The following is a 17,955-nucleotide window of genomic DNA, read 5'->3' on the forward strand; positions in this document are numbered from 1 at the left end:
GTGCTTCACTATTTCAAAAGCAGTAAGAACTAATGTGGTCTAAAATACACTTACAAGCCTTTCTGCAAGCCTTTCTGCAACAGAATAGAAAAATAAAATAAAATTCACTCAATATGTTTTATTTTTCAAGCACTAATTTCTGTTGTGAATTTCATATCGAGGAAACTCTTTGGAAACCTGGTTTCACACCTGGTTTCTGCTCTTGCCAGTAATCCTTGCCATTCTGTCTTGCTGCTGCATAACTTTACTCTCAGCCTCAGTGGTCATAAAGCACCCCATCTGGTGTCTTTACACCATCTTCTTATAAGAACAACAGTCATGTTGGGTTAAGGGCCCAACCCACTCCAGCATGATCTCAGCTTAAATAACTATATCTGTAATAATGTTATTTTGAAATAAAGTTTACATTCTGAGGTACTGGGAGTTAGTACTGAAATATATCTTTTTGGAAGACACAGCTCAACCCATAACTGGGGCAGATAGATGAAGGGAACCATATAGTGAAGATTAATCCTAAATTTTTTATTGGCAGAAATTTTGGTATCTTCCCAATGTCCAATACACTTCCACACCATTCAGCCATAATAGTTGGGGTGGTATTGACCACAGTCCCCTTCCAGGATTAAGTGCCTTGTAGTCTACATAGATGACATATAAACTATGTTAGTCTTAATATATAAAATCCAATGGTGGTATACTTGAATACTAATGATGTTATTATGGAAAATACCATATATTGATGCTTCATGTCTTATTTTATGCAACTGAATTGTGTGTGTGTGTGTGTTTCTTTTTATTCAAACCTTTTTTGTTTTAAAACAACAAATGTTTATTTGCTCATAATTCCGTAATTATGTGGGTTGACAATTTGGGTTGGACTCAGCTCCATATGGCATCAGCCAGACTCACTCATATAAATGAGTTTTCTCTGTCATTTACAACCAAAACAAGTTGAGACTGCAATAGTATGATAGTAAGAGGATAAGGTCCTGAATAAGAGTAGTTCTTTCAAATTTGTGTAATAAGCGCTGGTGATATGGCTCGTTTGGTTGAGCATCATCTCATGTGCCAGTTCTATTACCTGTCTCAAGGCACATTTCCAGTTGTAGGCTTGATCCCCAGTGGGGAGCATAAAGGAAGCAGCTGATATATGTTTCTATATGTTTCTCTCTCTCTCTCTCTCTCTCTCTCTCTCTCTCTCTCCCCCCTTCTTCTCTCTATAAAATAAATTAAAAAATAAGAAATTCGTGTACTAACAATAAAACTAAAACAGGAGAATTTTGTTTTAAACATATAGACTTTGTTTGCTCTCAAATACAAATTCCGGCAGCTCTGTTATGCTGCTTTCCTAAATCAAAAGTTCCTGATAACATCCTGCACTTTACTTCTTGTTATTTCTCCTGCATCATTCAGTAACTTCCGTCAGGTTTTGAACAGATGAGACAAACAGCACATATACAGGCTAAGGTTGTACACTCAGGTTTTGCCTGACTGATCCACTTGAAGATTTCATCTCCAAGAACACTTTGCATTTAAAGTGGGAACTGCCTATAAGCGAATTTAAGAAAACAAAACTATGTGAAGATGGATACTATCTTAAAATAAAGCATGCTGGTGACAATAGTAACTAAGGCAATGGCAGTAACGTGAGAAGTGTTCAGTACAATCTATAGATGACCCCTTCAAGAAATATTCCAATTATTTCATAGCTAATTTGGCTAGGGCACATTGAGAGAGAATGAGTTAACCAATAATAACCTATCATACTAACTCTTTTCTGCCATAGACCAGTATGTTGTTCTGAATTATATGAATTAAAATCTGACAATTCTCTCCATCACTTATGTATGTCACTCAGAAGAAATTTATTACACATAACAGTTTACTGAAATTCTTTGTGTGTCTGCTCTTCTCTCCAACTGGATTTTAATGTTCATAAAGGCATATACATCTTATCAAACCCTGATATCTTAGCAGATAATGATATCCATTTGCAGAAGACTCACTGTAGTGATAATCAAGGCATTTATTTATTTATTTATTTATTTTTAAAATTATTTTTTAAAATATTTATTGTTGAAAGTATCACATAGGCCCTCCTTTTCCACCCAGTAATCTCTTGATCCAATGTGATCACTATTACGTTATGTAACTATAGATAGTTACCAATATTTTTTCTTGGGTATCTAAAATAAAAATAGGAAAATTTGTATTGATGATTTTATAATGATTTTTAAGACATACAATATTAAAATATGTATCAATATTATGAATAATGTCATGGTGAGTTAATATTAAAAAGTAAATAATATAATATATATTTTGTATTTGTGGTCATAGTTTCATTAGAGTCTGAACTTATATAACTAAATGTTTTTAATTAAAAATAAATAAGACATGTTACATTAGCAAGACAATTTGACTAAGGGATTAAGAAACTATGCTCAAGAGTCAGACTGACTGGGTTCAAATCTTGAGTCTCCCTCTTACCGACTTTGGCAACTTATTAGATAACTCTTTTGCCTCACTTTTCTCAACTGTAAAGGGATAAAATAATAATACTGATTTCACAATCTTTTTTAATTAATTAAGGAGATATCAATAAAATACTTCAAATATAATGTGCCTAACATAATGGAAGGGCTCATTACATAGTATTATTATATTTTTAAAATATTTGTATTGACTTTAGAGAAAGAGGAAGAGAGAGGGAAAGAGAGAAAGAAACCTCAATGATGAGAGAGAATCATTGCTAGGCTGCCCCCTGCATGCTCCCTGCTGGGAATTGAGCCCACAAATGAGCATGAGCCCTGATCAGGAATCCAACTGGTGACCTCCTGATTCATGGGTTGACGCTCAACCACTGAGCCACAATGGCTGGGCTTATGTGTTTTTACATTTTGAAGAAAGTGGTGGATGTTTGCTAGGGCATGTATTCCTTTATCACAGGACCCTGAAGAGCTACCAGCCTACATTGATATGAGCCGGCTCATCATGGGAAGGCTTCATGAAGAGGCTGCCTATTAGCTAACCGTAAAAGAGATCCCTGCAGTTGGGAGATTGCAAGGAATGGCTTCTAGAGTTTCTTGTCATTCTAAAGTCTAGGATAGGAATACAGTAAATTTTATGGAAAGCATGATTTAAAATCAACTGAGCTAGAACATCTATAGTACATGTTATAGGTTATCTAATGAACATACAGATCCAATTCTTTATCCCAGTAATTTTCACCTTACTTTTGAATTTGGCTTTCAAGAAATAAATGATTCTACAGTCTGTAATACTTTTAAAGAACATTTCACTATTTTCATTTCATTACATGATGTTGCACAGGTATCATTTCTCATCCTGTAGACTTGTTTCAGCGACATAGTTGTGATTCACTTTCCCCTGGTATATAACATTACTGGAAACATATAATTATATGTTGAATGAAACATTTGCAGGCTCATTTTTATTTTAAAAATACACCTTTGTTCAATTTTTTTCAGTTTAGATCAAAGCCAATGTAGAAAGAATCATTACTGTTTATGTAAATCACGTACCAATAAACATAACCAACTGAATATTGAATCTCTAATATGTAATTGTCATTATTTGTGTTTCAGCTGACCAGAAAAGTTTTTAAATAAAATTTTAAAATGATACACATGCAACAATAAATAAATACAAGTCTAGGATAGGTTTTAGAAAACATAAAAGCCAAACATGCATTCTAACTGGGAAAGCAGTAAATGGTTTTTCAGTGGGAGAGGTGAAGGGGGAAGAGCAGTACACACCTGTTTGGTATGACTTCGGGTGACTTAGCTTAAGCTGATGATGTCATCTCCTTTCAATGGCTGTCTTACTGAGTCCCAATTCACCATGCTTGGAGATGACTCTGGCATAGGTCTATTTCACTTACCATTTTCTCTGTTACTACTTTATTCTGATATAATATTATACTCCCCATATTATATGCTAAATTCTTGCTTAAAGCAATAATCTTTGTTCTATGTCTTTAAGTACAGAATCATCTCTTACAAGTTTGAAATCTGTATTTTTCATGTCTTGCTTATCATTACATTATTCAGACAATGATGGATTACCTAAGGGGAAAGCATCAAATTCAGGCTATCTGGCCATATTTAAGAGAAAGTATCTCAGGTGTGAGTGGCCTTTTGTTTTGATTTGTGTTTTTTAAACAGTAAGATACAATGAATTATTTGTTAAATGAAACTATCTATGTAGAAGGCTCATAATTGATATTCATTAATAAGATTTATAAAAATAACCATTTTTATAAAGTTAATAAAAAGAAGCATACCCATAGATACAAAGAACAAGCTGATGCTTGCCAAATGAGAGGAAGGTAGGGGCATGGGTGAAAAAAAATTAAAACATAATAATAAAAAATTAAAAAGATAGTAAAATTAACCTTTGCTTCATTCATGAAAAGAAACCTAATCTTGAAATATCAATGTAAATTATGTCATTTCTGAGTTTAAAAGTTTGATTATTGCTTTGAGTTCAGTCAAAGTACGTCTCCCTCTTCTCTTCTTCTTCTGCATAAAATAGAAGGGAAGGTGAGGTGTCCCAGTATTGGGGTGGGGATATCCCACATTGCCTGCTGTCCCTTGTTCATCCTGACCTCTGTTGAGATGTAAAGCAAAAGGCCTTATGATTGTACAGTGTTATTCTCTACTTCTGTCTGTGATCTAAGCACCCTCTGCTCTTCAGATGCATATATTCTTCATGCCACACATGAACTTTATTCAAACTAGTCCTAAGGCTGCAGTTAACACGTTAAGCACCCAGTCAGTCACCAGCGACTGACACTAGACTTTCTGTCTGGAAGACAAAACAGGCTGGGCTCTTAACGTATTAAGGTGGACATGGGGATCGTGATGGGTGTAGGCTCATTCTCAGGAACCCAGACAATTTCTAATCTAATCACACCAATACTACTTACTGCAGGAGGTGGAACTTGAAGTTCCCCTGTGTTGGAATTAGCTTCATAATTTTAGCTTTATTTTCTCAACCTCCTTTTCTTGAACAGAAGTGATTCATTTTGCATTTCTTAGGCCTTTCCTCCTGAACTTCCTGAGCCATGCCATTTGGAATTTATAATAAAAATACACCTTTTCTCTTTCAAGTTCTGAGCTCTCAGAAATTATTTTAAAAGGGTGGATTTTAAAACAATTTTTCTTCCTATAGATTTTACAAAATCTACTTAAGAGCTCAAAAGCCTAAAATTGGGCTCTTATTCCTATCTTATTCATACTCTGAAACTAGGGCAAAAAAAAATACACTTGCTACCACTTGGTTAATGATGGAAAATGTTAAAGTTAAAAAGGATTGTCAAAATAAGAAGTTTGATCTAAAATTTTATGTTATTATATTCATAAGATGCAAGACACTCAGCAAATGATAAGTCTAGAGATTCAATATGGAGCTGCTAGGGGAAGTGAGATTTTGATAACATTTCTAACCACATCATTTAAGAAAATAATCACGTCTCAGTTACAAGGCACAGGTTGAGTTTAGGACAAAAGGTTGAGGGCCATGACGGATGGAAAAAATGGAGTCAGTTGGATATCAATGAATCATGTTTCACTGTTCTGTTATTCTTGACTGTTCCAAACTACATGTATTATTTTGTTTAACAATTAAAGGAAAACAACAAAAAACATTTTTCTCCTTCTTTCATTTTAATTTAACCAGCCAATAATTAAATTGTACCAACATTGTTGTTTACCCTCTTTTTGCCTACCTTTTACTATAGAGAGTTGTAATATTAATTCAAAGACTGAATCAATGGAGCCAGCATCTTCACTTGTTGCAAATTCCTACATGGGTTCCAGCTTAAGAAGTGTCCAGCTTAAGTAATCATTGTCCTCCTCCCTCCCCTTCCTCTTCTTTTCAGCAAAAAATGATTACCAGTTACAATACTATCTATGAGATCGTCATTCTGAAAAAATATGAATATCTTGTGTGGGGTTTCTTTCTTTTAAGGAAAATGTGGGATAAAGATGATGAAAGAAAGATTAGTTTTATTGTTGTCATGCCTGAAACTAAGGTCCAGCAGTATGTGTTGCTTTGACATCTGAGGGAATTGAGAGAGCCTCAAATTGCCAAATTTTTCCAAAGGATAAGGCACCGCAGCTAAACAACCCTTCTTATCAAATGGATCAGCCTACATCCCTGCCCCTCCCTAAGTGGCAGGTGCCAGGTGCCAGGTCTCTTCCTGCCCACAGAGTTGTTCAGTCAAGCCAATCCCATCCTCTGGCAAGTGCTGCCAGGGACACTTCACTCTCTTAATACAGTAAAGCCTGACTTGCCCAGGCCCTGGTTCTTCCCTCTGTTCGCAAGTGCAATCCTTGTGTGCTGTGTGTGTGTAATGCCTTCCTCCTCCAGGCTGTGTGAGTAATAAAATGCTGTGGATTTCTATCTGGCCAGGCAGGTGTCCTGTGTTTGGCCGTCTATAGAATCATAGGGCGGGAAATCTCTCTCTCACTAACAGTGTGCATAGGAGATGATTAATACAATTACTCAGTGGTCGGCAAACTGCGGCTCACGAGCCACATGCGGCTCTTTGGCCCCTTGAGTGTGGCTCTTCCACAAAATACCACGTGCGGGCACGCACGCACAGTGCGATTGAAACTTCGTGGCCCATGTGCAGAAGTCGGTATTTTGTGGAAGAGCCACACTCAGGGGGCCAAAGAGCCACATGTGGCTCGTGAGCCGCAGTTTGCCAACCACTGACCTAGTTCATTTACTCAAAAACCTCTTCGCTTAGTTACTTCAGCTGGTTTGGTATCCAGCCGAGTATTTCACTTGTGTGACTCAGTAAGAACAACATTTAATCCTACAGGCCTCCTTGGTGGTGTCATTGTCTCTATTTCACAAGTAACAATACAGTGATTCAGAGAGGTTAATTAATTTGCCAAAAGTTACAGAGAAAGTAAGATTGAACCTAGATTCTAGTTTAAATTTCATCCCCTTTTCATTGTTTTACATTATTTCTATTAAAGGTAAGTTTACTTTTCTCTAAAAATGCAAGAAAGTTCAGCATAGCAAGGTTTTAATGAAATGGGAAAACATGTTTGTCTCTTAAATTGGACAAACATTTCTTATCATAGCAATTTGCTCTTCACTGATAGTGCCAGATTAGAACTCATAGAAACACATCTTAATGCTAATGACCATAGTAGAATGAAGCTGCTGCAATGTTTAAAATGAGTGCCATCCATTAGCTTGTGCCTTTTGTGCTAGAAGCAGGAATGCAAAGCAGATTTAAATCACTGGGTGTCTCCTTTGGTTCTGGGCTTTCTTTCCTTTCACCAAACTTCAGGAGCAGCCCTTCCATAGCCTTGTCCATGTTGTCCCCACTGAGGTCCTTTCAAGCCCGACTGGTTCCTGGTAAGTTTCAGTGAAAGTTTAGAGCCTCCCAGAGGTTTATATACTAATTGGACTAAAGGTACAAATACTCTCTCTTCCCTAATTTTTCTGTTTGTAAAAATATGAGCTCAGGAATAAAAATACCCCAGGAAACTACTTATCTCTATCTCCAAGACTTCTACTCCTTTCTTTATAAAAGACTAGAGGCCCTGTGCATGAAATTCATGCACTGGGGGCGGGAGGTTTCCCTCAGCCTGGCCTTTGCCTTCTCGTAATCTGGGACCGCTGGCTCCTAACCACTCACCTACCTGCCTGCCTGATCACCCCTAACCACTCTGCCTGCCTCATCGCCCTTAACCACTCTGCCTGCCTCATCGCCCTTAACCACTCTGCCTGCCTGCCTGATCACCTCTAACTGCTCACCTGCCTGCCTGATCACCCCTAACCACTCTGCCTGCCTGATCACCCCTAATTGCTCACATGACTTCCTGATCACCCCTAACTGCTCACCTGCCTCCCTGATCGCCCCTAACCACTCTCCCTGCCTGCCTGATCATCCCTAACCACTCACTTGCCTGCCTGATTGCCCCTAACTGCCTCTGCCTGCCTGCCTGATCTACCCTAACTGCCTCTGCCTGTCTGCCTGCTTGCCCCTAGCTGCTTCCCTGCCTGCCTGGTCACCCCTAACCACTCTGCCTGCCTGATCACCCCTAACCACTCGCCTGCATGCCTGATCGCCCCTAACCACTCTGCCTGCCTGATCACCCCTAATTGCTCACATGACTTCCTGATCACCCCTAACTGCTCACCTGCCTCCCTGATCGCCCCTAACCACTCTCCCTGCCTTCCTGATCACCCCTAACCGCCCCTGCCTCGGCCCTCAGCACCAGGGCTTTGTCCGGAAGTACATCCAGAATGATGTCGGGAAGGTCGTTCATCTGTCCAGTCTAATTAGCATATTACGCTTTTATTATTATAGATAAACTAAATGGGAACATGGTCTGAGAAAATTCTGTATGGACACTTCTAACTAAGGATATACTTAACACACCTATTCCACTTCCAGATTTTAACCTGCATGACTCACAGGTGTAAGGTATTAAGAATCTGATATGTGACAGATGATTATTAGTTGTTATGCATATATTATTACACAGTGGTGGGCAACAGTAGGTTTACAGTAGTGATTATGGGGAACAGAATTTATTCTTGTATTATTTATTAATTATTGTATTATTTTCCATACAGATAACTGTAAGCCTCCTTTTTCCCACCCCTGTATTTATGCATTAAATTACATCCTCATAATAATTGTTTCTATGTGTCAATTAAGAAAGCAGTGTACAGATAATGTAAGAATATCCTTAGGTTCTTTCTTTTTTTTTTTTTATGCTCACCTGAGAATATTTTTCAATTGAATTTTAGAGAGAGGGAAAGACAGAGAGAAATATTGACGTGAGAGAAACACATCAATTGGTTGCCTCCTGCATGTGCAATGACCAGAGCCCGGGTTGGGGAGGAGCCTGCAACTGAGGTACATATCCTTGACCAGAATCGAACCTGGGATCCTTCAGTCTGCAGGCTGACACTCTTTTAACTGAGCCAAACTGGGTAGGGCTATACTTAGGTTCTAGTTATGGAGGAGGCAGACTCAAACTCAGGTCTGACACCGCAACCTCTTCTTGCCTCAGGTTAAGCCTGGTTAGAATGAGTGGTTTAGTGCAACCAAAGCTTGGAGGCAAAAGTTGCTCCTAAACACATTTTTGGTAGAGGCAGGTCTTTTCACTGGTTCGCCTGCTGCCTACTTGATTCCTAAAAATACACTGTTGATTGTTCATAGCTTCAGAGAAAATCGCTTTTCCATAAAGTGCCCATTATAGTGTGTCAATGAACGTGATAATGTACATAATCTACCTCAGGGGAGTATGTAATTAGAAAATTAACCTCTTTTTCCTCCTGTTAATCAGTTATAGAAAATGATGGAAAATAATACATTAGCAACTGTGTCTACTGTATTATTGTTCTTTTAATTTCAAAGTTACTCAGTAAGAACAAAATGCCTAGGGACAAGAGCCCGAATGTGTCAAACGGAGTTGCCATTTTGCACATATAGAGGGACCTACTTCCCCTGTCTTTCAGATGCTTGTAAGAAATCCTTTAACATTTCTGTATCTTGGGGTAGTGTTTTACTCAAATGAGAAAGGACACTCAGGTTTCTATTTTTACCTCTCAAATGATTCTTGCTTCTCAGAAAACATGGTGTTTGCATACGGTACCTGCTTCTGCTTGTGTTTCCATGAAAAGGTCAAGAATATGAAAAGTAAGAGTGACATGCCCTGGGACTGGGCGTAGGGCGAGCATTTCCCCTGCCAGACCCTATGCACCCCCACAGATACAGACTCGCTTGCTCAATTCCCAGCTGAGCTTAGTTCTCTAAACTCCAAGAAAGCAGAATAAGTTTCACCATCATTGAATGCTTTGATCAATTCCAACTCAGGTTCTCAAGATGCTGATAGGCAGCCTTGGCTGTCAGTCGTGGGTTCACAGGCTTAACTTCAGGAGCATCATTTATGATATGTTAGTCCTTTGAGACATGGAGATATGTGAGAAAGAAAAACAGCACATATATATATTGAGACTGTACATATAGGGTGGGGCAAAAATAGGTTTAGAGTTGTGAGTTCCCAAAACACAGAGTTTATTTTTGTACTAGAGGCCCAGTGCACAAAATTTGTGCATGTGGGGGGGGTGTCCCTCAGACTGTCCCGCACCCTCTCATAGTCTGGGAGCCCTCGGGGGATGTCTGACTGCCAGCTGCTCTCTTTGAGTGGCTAAATTTTTATTTTTATGTTTTTTTATATTTTAGTTATAAAATGCAAATTTTATAACAAAACTGTTTAGTTATAAAATGTAAATGTTATAACAAAGCTGAGTTAAAGGCAGCATTTTATATATTTTCCTTAAATTCCCTATAAGTGTAACTTTTCCTATTCTAAAAATGTTCTGTATTTCCTTAGCTCAGGGATAGGCCACTCTTAACCTTGAAACCTTCTTTACCTTGTCAACTCCATGAACAAGAAAGAGAAAGAAAATATTTCTAGAACTTCACTCAGTTGGTGAGATAATTATCAATTCACAAGCCACACCTAAAACAAATCGCCTTATATAAAATGTTTAAAGAGTGGAAAAGCCTTGATCAATAAGTGTCTTCTTATATCCTAAGAATGTCTTTCATAGTATTCACAAAGACTAAATGCTGGATACCTTAATTTATGCAGAACTATTTTTCTGTCAAGCTATAAATCTTACCCTATTTTCTCATTGAACTACAAAATAAATTCCAAGAGGTTTTATTACCACATGCAATTTATTCTCAGAGAGCTGCAATTCTTAAGGATTATTGGGTTTTTCTTCTGTACCAAGCAAAGGTCTAGGTCACAAACATCAAAAATCAATTCTGACTTATTTAAGCAGAAAAAGAGTTTATTATACAGATTTTGGTTAATGCCAAAAGAATGCAGAAGGCTGGAAAGGCAGGCTCAGAAAATAAGCAGGAACAAAGAAAACTGGAAGGCAGTGAGAGTCAGAGGTTATGTCACAGCCCAGAACTAGTCCATCAAGGTGGCCTTTGCCACAGTTTCTCCTGATGCCCTAAAACCTAGATGCTTCTGCTTCTGTTGCCAGCTGCCCCTAATCTTTGGCTGAGTTGCTTACGGTTTGGTTTGGCATAGATCAAGAACTAGTCAAATACACACTTCTTAGGGGGAACTGAGGGAAAGAATATTTGGCATTTAGGGCTTCCATAATAGAAGACAGTTTTTGCATCCTGTCAACATTGTCCTAGTAGAATAGTCCTGGATATCCTAAGGGCAGTCAGGTACTGGAAACCATGAAAACTGTTTACATTGTCTTGTTCCCAGCATCTGATATTAATAATAAATAACTTATAAATTAGCACATGCTACCAAGAGAGCATAATAAAATAAAACCTTGACAATGCTATCACTGGCAAACTTATTTTCGTGTGAATAATCTCACATTTAAAGCAATTGCTGTGTCAATATTTTTTCTCATTTTAATTTGTTTAATTATAGATATGTCCATACTCATTAACATCAATGCTACAAAAATAAGGCAATTAATTCTGTTCTGACCCTTGGTAAATCTAGCTCTACAGCTGACCACCTACATACATATAGTACATGGCTAGTAATGTATATTCATATCCTCACGCCCCTCCCCTGCTCAACCATGTGCTTCTCCTGACAGTTCTAGTCTGGCTTTCATGCTCTGCTCTCCTGGCACTGATCAAAGCTTGGCCAATGAGAATTCATCTATGGGATTTGTTTTCTAATAGAACGAAGGTAGAGAAAGTCCTTCCCTGGAATCTGAGGCTCCTGTCAGTGATGACTGTGGATCCTGCCAAGTGGTCTGAAGTGAGATAGACCACAGGCATGTACCAGGGACACACTCCAGAGGAGGCCAGACATGACAGATGGGTACAATAAGCTTGGGTGGCATCCTAATCTATTTGTTCCTTTCCTTCTTTCTGTTTAGTTTTCGACCATTTCTCCTGTTACAGGTTACACCCTCATATTCTTCCAGTACATTAATTTTCTTTCCAAAACAAGTTCTATTGATTTTCTGTCCCTTGTAACTCATATTGCTATGACTGTTACTAGTATTGAATAACAGCTCAAAGCACCTGTTTAACTGAAGTCTTTTAGATGGAAAATCTCATTTCCCATCTTCCCTTTAGTATTTGGTACAGATTCCTCTGGTCCACTCCCCAAGTAGGGGCAGTATTAAGAGGGAGTTTTTTTAGTCTCCCGCCCCTCCTTTACTTATTCTATATTCCAAGGAAAGAAATCTCTTAAGAATGTGACATCTTGAGCAATATTATCTGTGAGTCTGTTTACTGTTGCTAAACACATAAAATGATTCTCTCTCTCTCTCTCTCTCTTTCCCCTAGTGCCCTGAATCTACAAAAGAACTCCTCTAGTCTCCCCACTGGTGGTAAATAGCACACTTAGAAGTTTATAAATCTCTAGTTTTTTGTTTGTTTGTTTGTTTTGTTTTTTTCCAGTAGTGAAGTTTGTGAGGTTGGCTGGGTTATGGTTCATGGAATCTGATTTGAGGAACCCACTCCTCTTGCAGGCAGGTTAAAGGGTAAAATTCAGTATTGAGGGAACTTCCCAGCTTGCTTTAGGCGTCAGCTATGTTCTCTAATCCAGCCTTACAAGGAAGCCCTTCACTTATTGGAACATTAGCCCCATTGATAAAGCTTACACTTGATCCTCATTTGGCTCCTTGAATCTTATCTCTAAAAACTAAAGCTTGGAACCAGATAGAGGGTTGACAAATTGGCATTTCTGGCAATAGAACAATATGAGAGGGGGTTTTATTGTCAGTTTAATATAGACCCACACATATTCACCATCAAGTCCTGTGTTGGGATGTATTACTATCTACTGGAAATCACATATTCTCTAACAAGAAAAGAAAAATATCTATTTTTATTCCATATTTTATATTTTGAAAAATAGGTAATTAATTTACTCAGTCACTCATAAGAGATTCAATACATGTTTTTGAACAACAACTGTAATATCAGGTCCTTTGTGTAGTATTAGGAAACAAATAAAACATATATCCTGCCTTCAGTGTGTTTAAGAGACTAGCTTATCTACTTGATCAGTAATTTTCTATTTTTATCATATTGTTTAGAACTGGGAGGATGTATTATACTTAGTAGCTATGATAATGTTTGCCTTCTTACAATAGCAAGTGTTTCTCTATAGGTCCAAAACATTGAAAGCTCATTTACAATATGTGGTATCATAAGAACACAAACTGGTAGGAATTTGACTTACATACTTTTACTAACATGAACTAGATTGTGTCATTGCACAAATCATTTAAACTTTACAGGCTTAGGCCTGGCTGGTTTGGCTCAGTGGATAGAGCGTCGGCCTACCTACCAAAGGATCCCAGGTTCGATTCCATCCAAGAACGTGTACTTTGGCCGAAACCGGTTTGGCTCAGTGGATAGAGCGTCGGCCTGCGGACTGAAAGGTCCCAGGTTCGATTCCGGTCAAGGGCATGTACCTTGGTTGCGGGCACATCCCCAGTAGGGAGTGTGCAGGAGGCAGCTGATCGATGTCTCTCTCTCATCGATGTTTCTAACTCTCTATCTCTCTCCCTTCCTCTCTGTAAAAAATCAATAAAATATATTTAAAAAAAAAAAAAAAGAACGTGTACTTTGGTTGCAGGCTCCTCCCCAGCCCAGACCCAGGTCAGGGCTTGTGCAGGAGGCAACCAATCCATGCGTTTCTTTCACATTGATGTTTCTCTCTGTCTTTCCCTCTCTCTTCCACACTCCATAAAAAATCAACGGAAAAATATCCTCGGGTGAGGATTAACAACAAAAAAAAAGAGAAATAAAAATAAACTTTATAGGCTTAGGTTTTCCTATCTATAAAATAAGAGTATTTGTAGACACACAGGCTATGTGAGATGACATCGAATAATGAAGATTGTCAGCCTAAGCCATGTGTTCTCAACATGATGATATCATCCCTGACTGGACAAAATTTGGTTCTTTGGTGTAAAAAAATTATATTCTATGAGTAATGTACAATTATACATATAATATATAAAATGATATATAGTTTATATGTAATAATAATTGATGATTAGAAAATAAGTAACTAAGAAAATTGTTTGAATGACTATCTGGTGTGGTTAAAAAATAGTGCTGAGAAACACAGACCTAAGCCATAATCCAATTTTCTCCTCTAAATGCCTATAAAACCATGGAAATACTACTTCTACCTCTAGGTTTCATTTCTAGTATTTGTTAAGTCAGGTGTAATCAAAACATTCTTCCCTACCTTGCAGCGTTGTGGTGAAGATCAAATGGAACAATGTCTGTGCAAATACTTTGAAGTGTACAAACTGCTATGATTATCAGATATTATTGACATTGGCCATAATAGCTAATAGAATACAGTCGTTAATGAAAAAATAATTTACTATTTGGGACAGTTCAAAATCCATTTTGTAAATGAAAACTAATTTGTAAAATAGATGATGATAGTGACAACTTTGAAATATTGTTCTTCTATTTCAGGAATTTAAGTGTATTACTGGATGTATTTTAAAATAAGGTTGCTTGTTTTTCAGCTTAGGAAAACAGCCAAGAAAGTAACTTTCTCTTTCCATAAAATCACCAGTTCTAATTTCTCAAGTCCTATGCATTACCCTCTATTCCTTAAATCACACACATTCTCCTTGAACGCTGAAATATTGTTATCTAGAATTGTTTGATCACTTGTCTCCTTCTCTATCCTAAATAATCTTATTTAATTTAGTTTATTTATTCTGTACTCAAAAGTATGTACGTAAAATTAATGATGAGTTGGATGCTGTCGTAGGTACTGGTCATAGAATAGTAAACAAAACAGACAAAATTCCTAAAAGTAGGGCACTGACATTATTATATTGTAGGTCAGCCTGGTGCCCTTGGAAAACAGCAATGATAAAGAAATCCTCAGACTCTTTTGTGTTCTAGAAAGGGCTATCACAAGGCACAATTCATTCCCATATGACTTGTGTATGATTTACAATGCATGTCCTCCTTCGACCACTGTAGTAGTCCCTTCCTGTCTCCTTGCTAATCTATGACAAGGACAGACACACGTCCCCGAGATTCCCATCCATTTCGTCCTAAATGTCAGCTGAACTGCTTGTACTCACTGACCAATCTGGACCAAATACCTGCTATAAATTTACTTGACCAAACTTTAGATAAGCTTCTCTCTTTACCCCAGGCCCCAGAACTTAGAATGTACCCACTACCCTCTCAGCCTGAGCCAGCCTACAAGCCCTCCTGAAGGACCTTCCTGGGAATAGACTGACCTCAATTAAAATAGTCTCTAGTCTTTTCATCCTATTCACTGGTACCCAGTTCTTTCTAGCCTTGTTTACTACTCCCTATAAAAGAAAAGCCCTGTTTGGACTAACCTTTGAGATGCTTGTAGTTTGCATGGTCACAGTATTCTCTTTATTGACATAATCCCCCTCGCACATTGCAATAACCCCTTCTCACCTCTTGCAGTAATATTTTCTAGTAAGTCTCTCCTTAACTCAATCTGGATTGTTTGTTTTGTTTTTTAAACTGACGGTGCTTTTGTAAAAACAGATGATAATCATTGTATGTTAAGTGGATTTATACAATATCTCATACTTAGGATAAGTTCATAATGCTCCTCTTAAAATGAAGGGAGTTGATTTAGTATTGGACCCTAGATTTTTGTTTTGTTTGGTATTTATTGGTTAACAGTTTTGCTGTTCTTTTGACACAAATGTCACAGTTACCTAAAACTTTAAGATGAAAACAGAGTGTAAACTAGTGCCAATTTTATATTTAGAGATTCCAGGTTGCAATCTATACTAATAAAAGGGTAATATGCTAATTAGACCAGACATCTTCCAAATATCCTTCTGGATGTCCTTCCGGACAAAGCCACGGTGGTGGGGGCCAAGGTAGAGGCAGTAAAGGGTGATCAGGCTGGCAGGGGAGAGCAGTTAGGAGCAATCAGGTCAGCAGGGGAGAGCAATTAGAGGCGATCAGAACAGCAGGCAGAGTGGTTAGGGGCGATCAGGCAGGCATACAGGTGAGTAGCTAGTTACCAGCGGTCCTGGATTGCGAGAGGGATGTCCGACTGCTGGTTTAGGCCCTATCCCACAGGGACAATCAGACATCCTCCGAGGGGTCCTGTATTGGAGAGGGTGCAGACTAGGCTGAGGGATGCCCCCCCCTCCCCGTGCACGAATTTCGTGCACAAGGCCTCTACTTTGCACATAAAATCCATGTTTGTATTCTGTGCAATTTGCACATAAAATCCATGAAGCCAGTTGGATTGGAGAAGGGCCATTGGTAGAATATGAATATATATATATATATATATATAATCTCCCACATTCAAAGGCTGTTAAATTGCATTGTTTACCCATATCTTAGAAAATTCACTTCTACTGTCGTGGTGAACAACCTGCTTCCCTATTTATAATGGTCTGGCCGTCTAGCAACTTCAGAGCGAAATTATAGCTAATTTGCCTACAAACGTCAGGTGGTCATAATAATCTGGCCACTCAGTGTATCTATATCTATATCTATATCTATATCTATATCTATATCTATATCTATATCTATAATTATATCTATATCATCTATTATATAATCCTATATAATAAAGAGTTAATATGCTAATTAGACCAAACAGCAGAACGACCCTCCGGATGACCTTCTGGACAAAGGTGGAGCTGCAAGGGCCTACCCTTACACAAATTTTGTCCATCAGGCCTCTAGTGTGTATATATATATATATATATATATATATATATATATATATATTTACAAAAGACCTAGAACACTGTCCTTTTCCATGAAATATATTTCATGTTGCACCTACCTGTAAGTTTTTAAGATAAGCAGGATGCAGTAAGCTATTAAAATGACATATGGAAATGAATGACATGTGGGAACTACCTAGTATATAATTCCTGTTTCTTCCATGGAAGTAAGGATTAATATCTTATCATCTTTCACTGAGGTACACGCGTCTTTTTCTGGACCTCTCACACTGGATCTCACCTTTTTTCAACATGAAAAATGGAACGGCAGCAATAAAACACTTTTTCTTTCCCTTTTGAGATTCGCAAAACATCTGAGACTAGGGAACCATCTGCTACTATCATGTAAACAGGCCAAAAGGACTGAGCAGGAGAGGAAACGTCTGGCATCCTGGCCACATCAGCTGGCCCCTGTCTCCGCCAGGCCCCCGCCCCAGAGGTGCACAAAACCCAGGCACAGGGGCTCGGGCAAGCATTTTGAAGCAGGTTGGTTGTTCTGCAGAACAAAAAGAAACAGCTGCAGGGAGCAGGGGTGGTAGAGCAGGTTGTGAAATGAGATATGGGCTCATGTCAGAGTCATTAAGCTTTTCTGATAAATGGGCTGCAAATTAATTGGTAGTTGCACTAATGAATTATTTGCGTTGCTGAAATTCTCTGGCCTGCCTGTGGCTGTTAGCAGAACCCAGTGAAACTTCAACATGGAGAGTATTCTTTTCCCCCCGACATAAAGATTTTAAATCTGGGCTCACTCATAGGTGGCGTTTTTCAGGACACACCAGCAACAAAATGATTAAATGATTCAAAATACTTTTAATGTCTAGAAAGATTTGAGTTGTAACTTTTGAAATCAGAAGAGTACTCAGATTGTAAATCGTGATCGGTTTCTATTGAATGGCACGTGCAATGCCCCACATGCCATCAAGCAGCCTCCGTGGAATTGTTCCCATTGTTTTAAGTGGCTAAGTATGCATCTCTGGCCTCACAGAGAAACTGGGTCAGGTAAATGACAGGTTTAGAGGAGACTGTAGCAATGACTTCTGATGTAGACAGCCTGTATCTATCCATCTACCTATAAGCACATATCCTATATGTAGATATACCTGCACACACATATGCATATATATTCATATCTATGTGTCCATACTTTTTTTCTTTGTA

Source organism: Myotis lucifugus, unplaced genomic scaffold, assembly GCF_000147115.1.
Source record: "Myotis lucifugus unplaced genomic scaffold, Myoluc2.0 scaffold_303, whole genome shotgun sequence".
In the NCBI taxonomy this organism is placed as follows: domain Eukaryota; kingdom Metazoa; phylum Chordata; class Mammalia; order Chiroptera; family Vespertilionidae; genus Myotis; species Myotis lucifugus.